Raw genomic sequence first — 19,394 nt, 5'->3', positions numbered from 1 at the left:
CCCATTGGAGTCTCTCAAGGCTCTGTTCCAGGTCCTCTCTTATTCTCCCTTTGTTACATCATCTCGTCAATTGACACCTCATACCACTTACACGCTGTCAACACCCAAATCCTCTTTTCATTCACTGCTTTATCATTCCACCTCCAGAAGATTATAGCTGAGTGTCTCACAGCCATACATCACTGGATGACCATATGTCCTTTCATATTGACCTCGACAAAGACTAAAGTCCTATACTTCTCTTCCTTTTTCTGCTACCCGTGCTGTTCTTTTTTCAATCTAATGCCCACTGATACCATGATTATCACTTCCTTTGGCAGAAAACATGGTGTTTTCATTAGCACCTCTATGTGAATGGAATCTTTCATTGCATCTACGGGAACTCCTGATATGTACCCGGTTCTGAACATTCACAAGATTCACTTATATCCCTGTACATTCAATCAAGGCATTGATTAAGTTAGTGGTGCTCAGCAAATTAGATTACTGCAAAAGTCTACTTGTGGGCCTTCCACACAACTTTTTCTTCCCACTTAACCAAATCTTAAACTTTGCCACTAATTACCTATTGTTGCGGTCCACCACAGGTCTTACTGCTGTTTTGGGTGGGATCAGTCCTCCGACAGGGGTCTGTTGCTGAGAGCTGGTGTGTTGGGATTAGCAATTTGTGTCTGGGTTGGTGGGTTCTGGTGCTGGTCTTGCGTCATGGAGCTCCCCAGCATTCACAGGCATCATGAAACAAGTGAAGTGGGGGTTGCCACCAAAAGTTAAAAGGAAACCTGTCCAGCGGCTAAAGTAAAACTTATTAATATCTTGCTGAAGCTGGGCGTTTTAGCCCAATCCAAGATGGTTGCCTGCACTATATTTTCCAATGGAACTTGCATAGGTTTCTGAATTCAAGATGGTGCCAGCACTTCCTGTGGACCTTTTCCCTATTCCTGTCCTTATAATTTCCTGTGTATCACTACTTAAGGCCCTTATTTTCTTTCTTCCCTGTATTGCAACGCTGTCGAAATACATTTTGGCTTGATCAATGCCCCCTTAATTATTAATGTTTGTTTCTGAATTTTTATCTTTGTGTTTGCTTGTAGGCTCTTCTGTGGACTCCTGGTCCTGCTCAACTCTGGGCTCAGGGTTGTCTAGCACCTGGAATTCTTCATAGAAGCTGCTACTCTCCTTCATTCCAACTTGCTCTGGAGGTTATTGTGAGGGAACGCTTTTGACTTCTAGTGACCTAGTATATACCTGTTCCTTCCACATTTATTTATTCGTGTATAGAGACACAGAAGCTATCGGAGGGCACTGCTCCTTCCTTGAGTACTGGAAACCAAAGTTATTGTTGCATCAAAAGCTTGATAGGTTGTGACACCAATGGTTTTGACAAACTATAGAAACTATGAATCCTCCATAGAACTGTGCTGCAACTGTTCGGCAACAAAGGTTGTAAAGTGAGGAACTACATTCTGAGGATGTAATGCAATTTTGCATAGGAGTATTGCTGTTAAAACTATGGACCTTCTGTTGGTGAACAGATATCCTCCTCACTTCTAAGGACATCCAGCCAAACTGAAAGAATTTGTTCATTCAGTAACAGCACATTTTCCTTCCACCTAGGCCCATTTTCAGGTTGAGCCTGAGTCAGTGCGCATGCGCTGCTCTGGCGAGCTGTTGTAGTGGAGCATGGAAGAGAAGCCCCACCCACTCTCCACCTTTATTTGTCATTGATCATGTTTTTGTCCTTCGTAAATGCTGGCTTCTGATTTTCGAATAGGCTTGTTATCCCCTACTTAGTACTACCTTGTCTTCATTTGTAACCTCCCATGGCTACTTGCCCCTTTACTTTGGTTGTTACACGGTACGCCTTCTTTAGTCTGTCAGCACTACTTTTATTAATGAGTTTCTCTTACTGCAGGCAGCACATAGGCGCCCGCTTTCAATAACACCACGAGCGCCCACTTTCACTTAAACCCGGGCGCCCAGCATTATCTCAATCCCCCGTCCACCCCTTGCACCTTAATTGCTTTTTCGCTCTCGTGTATGTTTCTCCCCAGCAGCCAGACATAAAGCCCACCTCCTCCACCATCTATGTTGCCGCTATCCTTGCTTGTTTTCTTTGTTTTTGTTGGCCAGCATAAGCATGCCTTTCGCCTTTGTTTTTGTCTCCGTAAAACAGCGTCCCACTCCAGCGAAAGGCGTGGCCTCCTCCCGTCTGTGACATGGCTGGGCTGCTGCCTACCCTCCCGGCAAACGGAGGAGCACATTTTTGCCTGGCAACAGGAAAAGATTCCCGGCCCTCAGTGTGCATAAGGCTGGGTGCCTCATCAAGCCAGTAGCAAACAAAGAAGCCTTTCTATTTCCACAGGCCCGTCTTGGCAAGTTTAAAAAAACGAATTTACAGACTCTTGGTTTTAAAATGCACAGGAGCTCATTTGTACAGAGATTTGAGTTGCGACCGATGGCACATGGATGCTTCAGCCAGTGGGAGGGTTAAACCTCTCATCGAGCCGCAGCTACTCTTCCTGTCTGCCTTGGTCATTGATTTTATTTTTCGAGCTGAGAACAATACAACTAGAGCCATGGCCAATGTAAAGGCAGCGCTGCGGACTACCTGACTCCCACCCCCGAGACTCACTGTCTCTGGGAATGGTATCTTCCTAGCCAGCTGAATGGACCAATGCTGAAGAGGACTCTTGCTAGAAGGAGTGATGCAAGGGGAGAGTTATCTCAAATGATGTTGTCCCTGTCATTATCAGCTATCACAACCACCTCCTGCCCTACTTGGAGCAAGAAACTCACAAGTTCACCTACGTTCTCCCATGCAGCAGGCAAAGGCGGCACATCCCCAACTCCTGGATCCCCTGTCCAGCACACTCCTGGCCCAGCTCTTCTTGGACTGCTGTCAAAATGCATCCTGGTCAGCCCTGGGTGCAGAGGGAGCCATCCCAGCTACCTACTTCCTGAGGCAGTAGGAGGAGCTTGTTGAACTGTCTCTGGCCATGCGGCAGGTGAGAATGGAGCTCTTTCTGCTATCTTAAGTGGGCCGACAAGGGTCTGAGGTTGAGGGTGTTCCCTTCAGAGGGGATTTCGTTTTGCACTTTATGTTTGACTAGCAGCCCGTCCCGACGTTGTCCGGGCATAAAAAGAGAATGTGTTAAATGCTTACGTAACTTACTTTTCGAGTTTTAAGTGAATGCTGAATCCCGAACCTGTGTTTCCGTTGTAGCGATCGCGGCGAAGGCTAATGTCAGTGGGCGTGATGCAGGCAGCGTGTGAGTCAATCCCGAATCTGTGTTTCCGTTGCAGCGATCGCGGCGAAGGCTAATGTCAGTGGGCGTGATGCAGGCAGCGTGTGAGTCAATCCCGAATCTGTGTTTCCGTTGCAGCGATCGCAGCGAAGGCTATTCTCAGTGGACGTGATGCAGGCGGCGTGTGACGTTGTCAGGGTGCGTCGAACGCTATTCTTTGGGTGCGTGATGCAGGCAGCGTGTGACGTTGTCAGGGTGCGTTGAACGCTATTCTCAGGGGACGTGATGCAGGCGGCTAACGCTATTGTCATACGGCTATATGATTGACGGCCACATTGATTGATTGTATCCCGCGGCAATGGTCCACCATAACGCCCCAACACCCACGACACGCCCACTGTAGTGAAGGTTAAGCTCGATGAGACGGCACACGCCACGCCCCCAATGATGCCCACGACATGCCCACTGTAGTTTCCAACATAACGCCACGACACCCACGACACGCCCACTGTAGTGAAGGTGGCGAACTTTCAGCTCGATGAGATGGCACACGCCACGCCCCCTAATGATGCCCACGACACGCCCACTCATAGAAGGGACTACTTTCGGGGACTACTTTACCCCCCTATGTTATGTTATCTTTCTAATGTATATGGTGGCCAGATGTATAGCCTATGTCCATCTCCTGGAACTCCCCTTTACAACGCTGTATTGGGTGTTATGATTGGTGCTGTACATCTGGAGTTTTCCCGCCTCAAAGGTTCACAGTTCTCTCTTTATAATAGTAGTATAGATTATTCTCATTGGAACAGTGCTCGGGCTGATCTGCATATGTCTGGTCTGTATGACTGGGTAGAAAATGATGGACTCCAGTGTTTGCAAGTGGATGAGACTTTTGTAAACATTCCAATGAACACAATTGTTTTCCATTCAGGTATCCCTGCTGGTTCCTCCTGCTGTTAAGTAGTGAGCAGGGGTACATAAGGCGTAGAAAGGCAGCACAGGCAGTTCAGAGAGGGAGGCTCAAATGGCAGCCCTTCCAATAGCAGTGCTGGTGTACATGTCATGGAGGCATGTGAGTGTGTCTACACTACACCTCTCATTATGCAACCCATACTTAAAAGCCGCCAGTGTTCCTGGGCTGATGTGCAAGTTCTTTGTTTTAGGAGATTAGGTAGGTCCGTTTTTTGTTGCAGGTGTTGAGATGGCGCTAAGCAACATGTGCTGGTTAGTTCCAAGCTGCTCCGTTCTTCTGCAGGACATCTTGCTTGGTCAAAGTCCTTATGCCCTGTGCTGCTGTTGGCAGATGTTGTGCCTGGAAAGTCTTGGTGATTGTTAAAAATGGGATCTCTGGTTGGCAAAGGCTTGCACCAAAGCCAGGCAGAAACCATCACTCTAGTCAGGGCAAGGGAGTTGCACGCCAAAGATAACCCCTGCTCACCCGCTTGGTAGCTTGGCACGAGCAGTCAGGTCTATCCCGGAGGCAATGTGTAAAGCATTTGCGCAACACAAACAGCAACAACACACTAGGCACACCACAATAGAAACTCCACACCAGGTTATATCAAAAATAGCCTTTGTATTGTCATAAACACATTAGATCATAATCACACAATGTACATTGTGCCAACTGGCACTTGGGTAGTATTTACAGGGGACTATATACACATGACAGGGCCACGTGGGCCACTGTCAGAATTAAGCATGGGCGAATTTTGCGAATTCGCAATTCGCGAATTTGCAAATTTGCGAATTCAGGATCCGCAAAATCCGCGAATTTGCGGATTCGCGGATTTTGCGGATTGTGTGGGTAAAGGCCGGGCGGGAAAACGGTGCACATCGCTAGTGTGAGGGGCAGCGCCAAACGGGCGAGGCTTATATGCAAGTTCACATGCCTCTTGTGTGCATAAAAGGACAGGCACGGATCAGAGAAGCTCGTGGTCACAGGAACTGCACAGGGATTGAGCTCGTGAAAGTCAATAATGCAAAGGCCTTCATCAAGCATCAAAGCTAATTTTCGACGATAGATATGGGGAGAACGCACACCTACCCAGCCTCGACAAAACACACATTTTGGGGGGGGCTGATTAACTTTGGCATCACACCAAAGAGCGCCGGGGTCCCTCGAGTGAGCTGTCCATCAAGTGGGTAAAGGGCGCGAAGACGGTGCACACCACTAGTGTGTGGGGAGGGGCCAAACGGACGGGGCTTATATGCGAGTTCACATGCCTTTTGTGTGCATAAAAGGACAGGCACGGATCAGAGAAGCTCGTGGTCACAGGAACTGCACAGGGATTGAGCTCGTGAAAGTCAATAATGCAAAGGCCTCCATCAAGCATCAAAGCTAATTTTCGACGATAGATATGGGGAGAAAGCACACCTACCCAGCCTCGACAAAACTCACATTTTTGGGGGGGCTGATTAGCTTTGCCATCACACCGAAGAGCGCAGGGGTCCCTTGAGTGAGCTGCCTGCCAGTGCCCATCATCCTGTAACTATTTTAGGATGGCGCCGGCAAGCTGCCAGCGCCATCCTAAAATAGTTACTAAATTAGCTTCATCAGGAAGCACTAATAGATAAAATAAAGCAGGTGCTCGAGCTGCCTGCCAGTGCCCATCATCCTGTAACTATTTTAGTATGGCGCCGGCAAGCTGCCAGCGCCATCCTAAAATAGTTACTAAATTAGCTTCATCAGGAAGCACTAATAGATAAAATAAAGCAGGTGCTCGAGCACCTGCTTTATTTTATCTATTAGTGCTTCCTGTTGAAGCTAACTTAGTAACTATTTTAGGATGGCGCTGGCAGCTTGCCGGCGCCATCCTAAAATAGTTACAAGTTCAACAGGCTTGAACCTTTGCCCCCCAAATCCGCCGCTCGCGGATTTTGCGGATTTTCGGTAAATTCACGGGAGTTCGCGGATTGCGGATTTACCGAAAATCCGCGAAATCCGTGAGCGGAACGGATTTTGCGCTCACCCTTAGTCAGAATCCTCTCTTAGTAAAGATAATAAATGTAGGTATATAATAAATGTAGAACACAACCAGTAATTACTGGCAACCACTATCCCGAGAACTAGATCCTGTAACATAAAAATGGGATGCACAAATCATATCAGGCATGAATCACATTAGCATAAAACACCTTAGGTTAGGCATAATTAGCACCCAACCACAGTATGCAATAATCATATGAGCAATCGGCCTCACAAGCATGAACCCCTGTAGCAATAATCAGCATAAACGCAGTGTGCCCCAATCAGGGGCACAGCACACTGGAACTGGCTCCAGGCCAACTGGCCTGTTGCTGGGGCTCAAATGCCCTTTGTCCCACAGTCAGGGCTTGCTGCCAAAGCTGCAAAAGCAAAGTGCGCAATTGTGCAGACCTAAACGTGGCAGCTGCCCACTACTTGCTGTACAAAAAGCAGTACTTGCTGGGCAGCTGGAAAATCATAAGGATGGGCACAGGCATTCACTGTGCCTTCTGTCCCCCACTGGGACTCTAACAGAAAAGATGGCCCACACGTTGCAGCTGCTGGTATCTGCTGCACAGCTCTGGCGACACAAACTGCCCTGGCACTCTCTTTGCCTCTGGTGCCCAAAAATGAGGACGTGCACTGGGCACATGGGAGTCCCGCTCTGGGACTCTGAAAATAAACTATGCCCCAAATGTTGCAGTTGCCCACTGTCACGCAGGGCAACAGTAAAGAAATCTTGCCAACACGGGGAAAAGCACGGGCCTCTCGTTGGAGATTAGAAACTTGAAAAGGGGCCAAAACATTGCAGCGGCCCGCAACTGCGGCGCCGCTGTGAAGCAAAATGAAGAACGGGCCCCACGTGCCTGGGGGCCCCACTCACGGGGCTCTCCTGGTGGAATTGCGACACTGGTCAGGCTCAGAGGCAGGCCCCCCACTCACCGGGAGCACTGCAGGACTCCGCCATCTCGTTCTCTAGTGCCGGTAACAGGACTCCGCAACCCGCTGTCTCCTCTCTTCATTGCCGACTGCGCTGGGCTGTCATGCGGCGAGGGCAGACACCGACAATGTGCCTCGGGCCCTCTCCGCCTCACTCCCAGATGGCTGCGGCGCTTGCGGGGTTCTCCTTCACACCGTGGAGCTCTGCGTCCACTACCGGCCGTAACTCCGCCCACAACCAGGCAAGGCGCCTTACTTCCGGGTCACGATGGCAGCAGCCTGGCAACTTCCTCTTGATGCAGCAATGCGGGGTGGGCACCCCTGGAAACACACAAGCATTGGGGTGGGCACCCACTGCAAATTATGCATAAGTCCGGGGTGGGCACCCGCTTTGCTCCCAAAAGTGCGCCGAGCAATAACACGGGGTGGGCACCCTCCGATAATTAAAAATGAGCACCAAAGGCTGCCGAAATGCAGCAAAATAAAGGGGCAGCGTGGGGGGAAATCCCACACGTTGCAGCTTCGTGCTGCTGGCCACCAGTGCTCTCTTAAATAAAAGTGAAGCGCACTCATGGATAAGAAGATATAGAGCTCGCAGGGATAAAAGTCCAGAGTAAGCCCTTTAGGATGAAGGGGGGCAAAGGGCAGGGCCCAGGCAGGCTAGCTCACAGTGCCCTCCATCATGGAGGCAGTCCCTAGCGGCGGTTTCTTCCTGGAGCCCAGCAGCAGGCCCCCCTCAAGTCAGGAACAGCACAAATACCTTCATGGGGTCACAGTACCTTCATTTATATAACATTTTCCATGCTCTGAAAGCACAGGGCTGGGGAAACCAGATGCAACAGGTTTTGGAGCACTCTGTTTTGCTCAGCTCCTCTCCGCTTTGTCAGGTGGGGGCTCAGTGATCAGATGCACCACAGGGGGCGGAGCCAGCATTGTGGAGGGAAGGCACAGCCCTATTCAGGTCACAGGTGCAACTCCTCCCTCCCATCTGCAGGCAGATCTCTCTATTCATCACTAGGCTGAATCACCCTGTCTCCTGGAGCCACCCACACCCCTCAACTCCTGTCACTCACAAGCCAGACATGCAATTCACATCAGGCAGGCAGAAACATAGCACACAGAAATGCGAACTTCTAAAAGTGGCATTTCTCCACCAGTCACCATAAACCTGCGCACACCATTGCGCAGCGTTTATTCTCATGAGTTTATACATACTAAACTCGCCCCTGCACTCCTCTCATACCAGGAATTACCATGGACACATATCCCCCATGCATTCCTATGAGAGGGCATGCCAATCTCACCACACGCACTCAGAGAGTGCACACACTTTACACTGGGCCACAATGCTAAAGTGCCCAGAGGCCTAAAACCACTACCACCATGTCAGAGCTTAAAGCGAAAAGTTCAGGGGTGAACCTGCCAAAAAGGGCCAAGTCCAACTGTGAGGTGAGGTAGCGAGTGGATATTCTGTCACTGGGCACTGCCTGTGATATTTGCTTTCCCTTTGTAACGTGGTAGATCAAAGGACCTCTGCCACTGTAGGATTGTACCTGTGGACAAAAATACTAGTTGACACTTGCAGGCTGTGGGACTAGCGTCAGTGTGATATTAGTGGAGCAGAGAGCTACGTGCGATATTGTGTCTGCAGGGAGGAGCATGTGGTGTATAGTCCTGGCAGGAGTCTACACTACAGTAGTGCTTCCCTACTTCGACACTGCCTCCGCTCTTCACATACCCTCCCTCTCTCCCTGGCAACCTCAGCTTAGTCTCACTCTAGCGTCCTCTTTTCCTGATCTTCCCGACTCTGGCAGCTTTCTTCTCTCTCTGCCTGCCATCCTCTGCCCTCGGCTGCCCCCTGTTTTGGCATTCTTCCTCCCTGCCTGCCCCACACCTCTGCCCGAGCAGGCCCCTCCTGCATCTATCAACCCCCTTGTTTGTGTGTGTTGGTGTTTTTGCTTTGTAGTGCAAACTCATGGTTTGTAGATAATTGTGATGTATTCTTCGCTTGAATTCGGAGTCTCTAAGTTGAGGAATGATTGTCATGCAGCGCACTGAGCACATGGCGAGCAGTCCCTTCTAAATAGGGGCACTCCCTCCTTTTCACTCAACCTTTCAATGTTTATTTTTCTCATTGGAAAAGAATATCTCTTACCACAGTCTGACTGGGAGAGGAGACCCCACCCTAACTAAGATCCTGGCTTCGTGGCATGCCTCCTATCTGCCTCCGACCCCACCACCTTTCCAGCCCCCTACACTTGTGTGTGACCTGCTCCAGGACACCCCCACGCCGCACGGCCCACCAGCTGTAGGCGCGGCCCTCCCCCAGCGCTACAGGTCCATCCCTGGCCTCAGGTGCTCCCTCGCTGCTGCTCGCTATTTTCGCCCGTTTTTTTCCGCTTTTTGCCCCTCTGTGCCCACCTGTCAGTGTCCTGTATTTCTACTGTGATTTACTGTTTAGTGCTTCTTTTTTTGTAAATAGGACTATTGCGCCCTGTATTTTTGTCACAGTTCCCCCAGTGTGATCCCCCCCTCCGCTCCCCGCTTCCCGCCGCTGCTCCCTCGCGGCCCGCCCCCTTTCATTTCTGTCAACCCCATTGGCCCCCCCGCTCCCGCCTCCCAGCTGCTCCTCCCTCCCACTTGGCCTTAAATGGTCCCCGTGCGGCGCAGGCGAGTGTGACCTGCTCCAGGACACCCGCACGGCCCACCAGCTGTAGGTGCGGCCCTCCCCCAGTGCCACAGGTCCATCCCTGGCCTCAGGTGCCCCCTCGCTGGTGCTCGCTATTTTCGCCCGTTTTTTTCTGCTTTTTGCCCCTCTGTGCCCAGCTGGCGGCAGTGTCCTGTATTTCTACTGTGATTTACTGTTTAGTGCTTCTTTTTTGTACATATGACTATTGCGCCTTGTATTTTTGTCACGGTTCCCCCAGTGTGATTCCCCCCTCCGCTCCCCGCTTCCCGCCGCTGCTCCCTCGCGGCCCGGCTCCCTTTCATTTCTCTCAACCCCATTGGCCCCCCCGCTCCCGCCTCCCAGCTGCTCCTCTCTCCCACTTCGCCTTAAATGGAACCCGCGCGCATGCGCAGAGTTCACGCGCAGCGTGCGCGCCGATTGTGCGCCAAAGGCGTGCCAAAGGCAAGCCCGTCTACGCCCGTCCGCGCCTGGACGGCGCCCAGCGCCAGGACCCCTGGCCCCCGTCGACGCCAGACCACACGACGGACCTACGCCGCCGCCGCACTCAACGCCGGCCGAACCTCCGCCTGTTACCGAGCTACCCCAAAACGCACCCACGGACCCTTCACCTGCCAAGCCCGCAAATTCACCTGCCTCCGGACCTGCACCACACCCGACAAGCCGAGCACCAGCAGCAACCACCTCCAGTGCATCCTGCTCAACACCCACTCCGTCCACAGACACGCGGTTGAACTCTGGAACCTGCTCGACACAACATCACCAGACGTCACCTTCTTCACAGAAACCTGGATGAACGCCTCCTCAGCGCCTGACATCGCCATAGCCATCCCGGACGGATACAAGATCACCCCGAAGGACCGCCTCAACCAGACTGGAGGAGGCATCGCCATCGTACACAAGAACACCATCCACATCACGACCAACCCCGACGACACCTTCACCGCCGCCGAACACCTCCACTTCCAGATACACACCGACCCCAAGACCACCCTCAGAGGCACCCTCATCTACAGACCCCCGGGACCACGCACCCAATTCAGCGAAGACATCGCCGACTTCATCAGCCCGCACGCCCTCCCCTCCGCTGACTACACCCTCCTAGGAGACCTCAACTTCCACCTGGAGAACAACAAGGACAGCAACACCACCACCCTGCTGGACAACCTTGCTAACCTCGGACTCAAGCAACTGGTGAACACCCCCACCCACTACGCCGGCCACACGCTTGACCCCGTCTTCTCCTCCAGCAAACACATCTCCTTCAGCCACTCCACCGTACTTCATTGGACTGACCACAGCTGCATCCACTGCAGCTTCAGAAGAACCACGACCCACCACCACCCGCAACAGATTCCTTGCAGGAGCTGGAGCAAGATCACCGCCGAGCAGCTCGCCACCTCCCTCCGCCAGAACCCTCCTGCCAGCACAACGGACCCCAACGAAGCAGACAACAACCTCACACAGTGGCTCACCAACTGTGCAGATGACCTCGCACCACTGGAGAACCCTCCCAGCAAACCCGGCAGCAAGAAAGCCCCCTGGTTCACCGATGAACTCAAGATCTCCAAGAAGAACTGCCGCACCCTCGAGAAAGCCTGGCGTCACAACCAGACCACAGAAAACATGACGGCCCTCAAGCACGCCACCCGCAAACACCACCAGCTGATCTGCACCACCAAGAAGACAGCATTCAAAGAACGACTGGATAACAACGCCCACAACAGCAAGGAACTCTTCAGCATCGTCAAAGAGTTCTCCCACCCCAGCGCCGGAAACAACTACATCAATCCCTCGCAAGACCTCTGCGACTCACTTGCCTCGTTCTTCCACCGCAAGATCGCCGATATACACAACAGCTTCGACGCACCAACCGTGCACCCAACCACTGAACCAACGCCCCCCACCACCACCATCTGCGCCTGGACCCCGGTCAGCACCGAAGACACCACCCGCACGATGAACACCATCCACTCCGGATCACCAACCGACCCCTGCCCCCACGTCTTCAACAAGGCCGACTCCATCATCGCACCCCAACTCCGGGACATCATCAACACTTCCTTCAACACCGCCACCTTCCCGGAGATCTGGAAACACGCCGAGCTCAGCGCCCTCCTGAAGAAACCAACAGCGGACCCCACCGACCTCAAGAACTACCGCCCCATCTCGCTCCTCCCTTTTCCTGCCAAAGTCATCGAGAAGACCGTCAACAGACAGCTAGCCGCCTTCCTCGAGACGAACGGATCCCTCGACCCCTCGCAGTCCAGTTTCTGAGCCAACCACAGCACCGAGACCACCCTCATCGCAGCCACTGACGACATCAGATCCCTGCTCGACAACGGAGAAACAGCGGCCCTCATCCTCCTGGACCTCTCTGCAGCGTTCAACACTGTCTGCCACCGCACCCTTGTACAGCGCCTCAACAACATCGGAATCCCAGAGAAGGCACTGGAGTGGATCATCTCGTTCCTCGCCGGAAGAACCCAGAGAGTCCGCCTCCCCCCGTTCAGATCCGAGACCACCGAAGTCATCTGTGGCGTACCACAACGATCATCACTTAGCCCAACCCTCTTCAACATCTACATGAGCCCTCTCGCAGCCATCACACGCAAACACAACCTCAACATCATCTCCTACGCCGACGACACCCAGCTGATCCTCTCCCTCACCAACGACCCCGCAACCGCCAGAACCAGCCTACACGAAGGGATGAAAGACGTCGCCGAATGGATGAAGAACAGCCGCCTGAAACTGAACTCAGACAGGACGGAAATCCTCATCCTGGGATCATCGCCCTCCGCCTGGGACGACTCCTGGTGGCCCCCTGCCCTGGGCACCACTCCCAAACCAACGGACCACGCACGCAACCTGGGCTTCATCCTGGACTCCTCCCTCTCGATGACCAGACAAGTCAATGCCGTCTCATCATCATGCTTCAACACCCTGCGCATGCTCCGCAAAATCTTCCGATGGATCCCCACCGAAACCAGGAAGACGATCACCCAGGCACTCGTCACCAGCCGGCTGGACTACGGAAACACCCTCTACGCCGGAACCACAGCCAAACTTCAGAAAAGATTCCAGTGCATCCAGAACGCCTCGTATGACTCGTCCTGGACATCCCCCGACACAGCCACATCTCTGGCCACTTGAGAGACCTGCACTGGCTCCCCGTCAGCAAGAGGATCACGTTCAGACTCCTCACCCACGCACACAAGGTCCTCCACGACCTGTGCCCCAAGTACCTCAAAAACCGCCTGACCTTCTACGCGCCCACCCGCCAGCTACGATCCTCCAGCCTCGCCCTCGCCGCCGTACCACACATCCGCAAAGCCACCGCCGGGGGAAGATCCTTTTCCTACCTGGCAGCCAAGACATGGAACTCCCTCCCGATCCACCTCCGGCTGACCCAGGATCATCTCTCCTTCAGGTAGCTCCTCAAGACTTGGCTGTTCGAGCAGTAACGGACCCCTCCCCCCCAGCGCCTTGAGACCCTCCCGGGTGAGTAGCGCGCTATACAAATGCCCATGATTGATTGATTGATTGACTTTACGTCCACCCCCGCGAGTGCCACCCGTCATGGAAGCTCAACACTCTGGTCCTTGGCCCACCTCAATGCATGCGAGCTGCAGGGACTGTCCTATGTGCCCTCAGACCCCCTAGCCAGAGCCCTACCAGGTGCATATTCTGTTGTGGCTTCTCTCTCTCTCTCTCTCTCTCTCTCTCTCTCTCTCTCTCTCTCTCTCTCTCTCTCTTTCTCTCTGTCTTTCCCTCTCCATCAATCCTCTGAAGTGCAGATCCAGCCTCCACTGCACTGCACAGCTGGCAAGTGTCTCCATGCCACGCCTGACACCTCGCAATCAGTCTTGGCTTTTTATGCAACTTAACATTGCATCTTAGTGGAAGACACATTCACTAAAAAAAAATTTATAGGTAAAAAAACATTGTCATTTACAACATCAAGAGCTCTAACACAAAAATGCGAGACCTATTTGCATTGCAAATGCTTGTTAATTTGGGCTACACTAATGTGGGCTACTTAATAAGCTCACTCCTTGGTGCTGCATAATTATGGGCTCTGTCCTCTTCAGATCTTTGTTTGAACAAATATTCCAATTTTTCTTACTCAATTTAAAAGAATCTTTGAATGCACCAATAGAGAGCCATCTGCTGAAGAAGCTCTGTGTGACATTCAGTAGTGAACTTTCGAATGTTCTTTCTGATTTTATTTGATTTAGACAATTAAAAGTTGAAACAGTGTTTAGATGACACAAATTACTCTTTTTCATTGAGATTTGGAAGACAAAATTAAAGATGAGCTAATGCAAGTCACTCATCCTTCCTCTACGCTTGAATTGATTGATTCTGCTCTATTGATTGAACATCAGCTTCAGGAAGGAAGTTAGACAAATGTAAGACATGTGGTCAAGTACTGTGGATCTGTCCTTGCCTTGGCTGCCTCTAATAATGGGTAACCTGCCGATAAGAGGATCACTTTCATTCCAAATGTTGAATTATCTCCTTTGATTTCAAATCAAAGGAGATAATTCAACATTTGGAATGAAAGAATAAATTCATGGAATAATTGATTAAACTTTTGTTGTGAAATCTTTTGAAACCTATAAGGACACAATGAGAGTGCCCTAAGGGGGATGCGACCAGGATTCATGGAAGCACTAAAGTTCAGTTACATTTTAAGACGTTCCGGGACGGAAACTCCACCCCAGGGTGCACCCAATTAGAAAAGAGAACTTTTTTGAAAATGCATAATTACCATACAAATATACGGTTGTGCGCTAAACCATTTTCTTTGTATATTGAAATAATAACCAATCCGCCCGCGGCAAGCGGCACGCCATGTCATCCTATGATGAAATCACAAAAACAACTGATCAAAAAGCTGATACATATGTCTTCACGGATGAAGCAGCATCGAGAATTTACACATTGATACAAGAAGAAACTTCACAAGCATCCACGAACAGATCCAAGGAGCAAAACATCAAACAGTCAATATACTTGTCCAAAAGGGAAATAAACCAAAGACTTCATGCCAGTACACTTCATAAATACCACCGGGAGCAGCTGATTCCCCCCAGATTGGGTATCTCACTTAAACCATCACTGCGCAAGAATGCGAAAAAATTCCAAGAGCGATGGTACGCAATTCTTAATAAGTGTTCCCTAGATTTGATACTACTAATAGTAGAAAAATTATCTAATATATTGGAGGAACTATCGAAGGAGATCGTTGAAGTCACCAACGACTTGACCAACATGATGTCAGCTGAAGACTGGTCCAAAGTACTGGAGGACATCAACATCCAAATGTCAAAACATTCCCAGGAGGTGAAAGAACGAAAAATACGAAAATATAAGAGAGACACCCTGGGTTATAAACTCAGGGAAGTATATACATGGGCTGAGGTATATGCCCAAAGACGTAGGAACCGGCCTTACTCTCAAAATACAGACATATCATCGTCTGGCAGTGAAAGTAGTGCAAGACCACCATGCAGTACCTTCCAAGAGAGAACTCCAGGAACTTCAGAAATAGGACACAGAGCCCGGGAAGAGACACCTCAACAATCCACTTCTGGACAACCTTTTTTAGAAAAAGGCCAAGAAGGCACAGAAGACCCAGGAGGGGAAAAGGACAAAGAAAAAGAGCATCCGAACACCAGAAGCACCACCCAACCGAAACGGGACTAGAAAAAAATACCGAAAGAAACTTAGTTGTGACCATATCAAACTATAAGTTAACACCGGATGAACTTAAATTATTACAGAGTGGAACATCATACGTCCCAACACCGGATAGTAACAGGTTGGAATTAGAAATAAGTGTTTTTAAACTCATGAGGAAACTACGACTGAGAAATTTCTTTGATAACGTGTTACAAGACCAAAGACCCTATGAAGGTCAAGATGAGTTACGTGGGTTAAGAAATAAAAGTACTTACATGGCACCAACTAGCCACAAAACGCTAGACCTCTCTGAAAATCTGGTCAAACAAGATGTGGCACAAATGAATTACAAAAAGAAGGTAATTAAAAATCTAACCCAAAAGGATTGGAACACCCTGTAGAAACTAGCAAACAATCCTAATATAATGTTTAAAAAAGCGGGGAAAGGCGGAGCTTTAGTCTTATTGAACATCGAACATTATGAAAGTCGGGTCACAGAACACATAATGGATACAAACACATATATGAAACAGACAACAATCCTACAAAATAATTTTTGACAGTTCTTAAAACCTTAATTGACAAAGCGTACGATATGGGCACAATAATGGAAAAAAACGAGGATATTTCTTTTGAAGAAAAATCCAAAGAGTCGGGTACTATACAAGGTACCAAAAATACATAAGAGCATCACAGACCCACCCTTCAGACCGATTGTTTCGACCTGTGGGAGTATTCATGAACCAGTCGGACAATTTGTAGATAAATATCTACGACCAAGGGTCAAAAAAATGGTTTCATACATCAAAGATACAGCGGACTTTCTTCATAAACTCCAAAATGTCAGTTGGAAAGAAGGGGAGAACATTATACTATGTACGGCTGACGTAAAATCACTATACACCTATATTCCCCATAGCATGGGACTAGAAGCAGTTGAACATGCACTTCTCAACTCTGATTTGGAAACACCAATGCAAATATTTATAATGGAGTTGGTTCACTTTTCGCTCTATCAGAGCTATTTCCAATGGAAGGGGGACTGGTTCCTCCAACTTAGTGGTACGTCCATGGGAAACTGTATGGCGCCATCGTACGCAAAACTAGTGATGGAAAGATTTGAAATGGAACACATTTTGTCAAACCAAGAATGGAAAAACCAAATCTTAATGTATCACAGATACATAGATGATATTTTTATGCTGTGGAATGGCACCAAGGATGAGGCAGACAGAGTCATGGAATCTTGGAATACCTTTAATGAACACCTACAATTTACCAGCGAAACTTCAGAAACACAAATTACTTTTCTAGATGTTTTGATCCAGAAGACCGAAATGAGCCTACAAACAGACATTTATCGGAAAAAAACAGATAAAAACAACTTATTACATTATTCAAGCCATCACCAAATATCACTCAAGATTCATTTACCAACGTCCCAAATTATGAGAATTAGACGTATTGTATATCATTCCGAAAAGGCAAAACAAAGGATTATTGAGATGGCCAAAAGATTCAAAGATAGAGGGTACCCTCCACCGATAGTGAATAAAGGCATCAGTAAATGTCTATCCACCACACGTGAAAACGCTTTGACACAAAGTGAAAAACAAGGAAACACCAGAACAGTGGTGGTATCTAAGTTTTTAACGTCCAGCAAAATATTCAAAAAAATTCTTTCAGAAGCATTGGTCGATATTAACAATGGAGCCGGACTTTAACCAATCATTTTTACAACTTCCAATTTTTGCTTACACTCGTCATAAAAATTTGGGGGAAATTCTCAAACAAAAACAACCACAGAGTTCACCACACAGCGGTACGAGACCATGTCTGAATTGCCAGAACTGTAATAACATTATTCAAGGCACCATCATACACCACCCAATGATGGGCAACAGCATCAAATTACATGTAACAGCCACCTGTGAAACATCCAATGTTGTGCACTTACTAAAATGCCCATGTGGTAAAGTTTACGTGGGAAAGACTGAGAGAAAAATATGTCTGAGGATTAACGAAAACAAGTCAAACATAAGAACAAAAAACATGAAATCAACAGTGGCCGTCAACTTCATGGAACAAAAACATAACATATCCCAATTGAGATTTATGATTCTTGAAAATATAGACAAAATGGAAGGAAGAAATAACAATAAACATCTTCTACGACGAGAAAATTACTGGATGATGAAACTTCCATCACAGAAACCCTTTGGACTCAATGAAAGAATTGAATATGCCTGCTACCTTTAGTACAGGCTATTGTTTTGCACCCGGGGACAATTCGGGTTGCTATTGTCATATTGTGTTAATTATAACTCTGATATTCTTCACAGTTTCACATGATGTTTATTTGTACATCACTGAGGAGTCTTCAATGTGTCTAAATTATTTATCTACACAATCTTGACAACAATAGCTAATAACATGAATTTCAGTTCACTTTATTTCTCATAGCATTCACCTATCTATATATGTGACATTGACTCAGGTTGAACCTTAACATATCCCAAGATGTCCGCCACACGGACAATACAAGTGTAGTTCACCTGTCGCTGTTTACTATTTCACACCACGTGATTACACCTGCGCTACACAAACGATAGAGTATCACTTGAAGAGTAAACACAGCCTCTTCATACCGTTCGCGACGAAGTTCTTAGCCGTCTGACCACTGAAATCGGTCAATAAGTAAGCGGGCACAAATGACCCTTTGAACCTTAAAGCGCGTTTCAAACAGCGCCAGATTGAATTTCCGTCTATACCATTGTAACGTCTTTGTATAACCTCTAAGAGCGAACATTCATTCACTTCAGTGATTGATACCGCGCTAGCGTTTTGGAGAAATTAGATAAGTACAGCTTATTGCATCCAATACAGGATGCTCCCTTAATGCTCTATGTCGTTATTATCTTTTCAGAGACAATTAGTGAAAAAACAGCCTATCAGGACACACTCCGTGAGTATTTATTTGTATGAGCACGTTTTCATGCACATAACGTATGCGCACCACGATCGGTTTCACTTCATTTTAGTTTCACTTTACCTTTTTTACTTCACCGTACTTAATGAAAGTTTTTGTATTCTTTCACTTATTTATTGACAAGCACCACATTGTGACAACTTAAGAAAAACCATAGATAATTGTAGGAATACTCAGTCTTGTATCATTAAGCGTTTTATTTCAATTCACAAAAAATACTCCCTGATGAAGAGCATGTTATGCTCGAAATGCATTGGAGATAATTATAAATGGGAGATGATTATATGTTTGCTTCAGCAATCATTATATGAATGAAATCAAAGGAGAAAATTCAATATTTGGAATGAAAGAATAAATTCATGGAATAATTGATTACACTTTTGTTGTGAAATCTTTTGGAACCTATAAGGACACAATGAGAGTGCCCTAAGGGGGATGCGACCAGGATTCATGGAAGCACTAAAGTTCACATTTAGTAGTGCCTCATAACCTTTACTTCTTTCAACATGCCCTTTTGAGACCTACTTCAGAATTTCAGGAAGAAGGATTGTATTTTTGTCATGGCTTCACCTTTTCTGGTCATTGTGAAAGGAAGGCTTCTTTGTGCCTTGTACTTCATTGCCTTTGGTCGCATTCTATCCAGGATGATGTGACAAAGTAGGTTTTTGCATGTCCGTTCTTTACTCAAGGTAAGGTGTTATACATCAAACACTTTGGGCATCAAAGACATTGTCTGTGGCATCTGAACTGTTGCGCGCCATATCACAGATTTCATTCTGGATTTATCTCCTTTAAATGTTACCAAGATACTAAGATATTGTGGTCTCTAAGGTAGCTCTTTTTCTCAATTCAAGTTTGGTCCCTCTGCAACGG

The 19,394-nt window shown here is 48.4% G+C and overlaps 1 protein-coding gene across 1 annotated transcript in view; it reads left to right on the top strand.

Annotated features, from left to right (window-relative positions):
• Positions 1-19,394, top strand: part of LOC147728720 (uncharacterized) — a 497,345-nt gene that overhangs the window by 1,070 nt on the left and 476,881 nt on the right. The window lies entirely within an intron of this gene.

This window comes from Lissotriton vulgaris, chromosome 3_1, assembly GCF_964263255.1.
Source record: "Lissotriton vulgaris chromosome 3_1, aLisVul1.2, whole genome shotgun sequence".
In the NCBI taxonomy this organism is placed as follows: Eukaryota; Metazoa; Chordata; class Amphibia; order Caudata; family Salamandridae; genus Lissotriton; species Lissotriton vulgaris.
The sequence above is the reverse complement of the archived record's forward strand: the minus strand, read 5'-3'. Positions and strand labels throughout refer to the sequence as shown.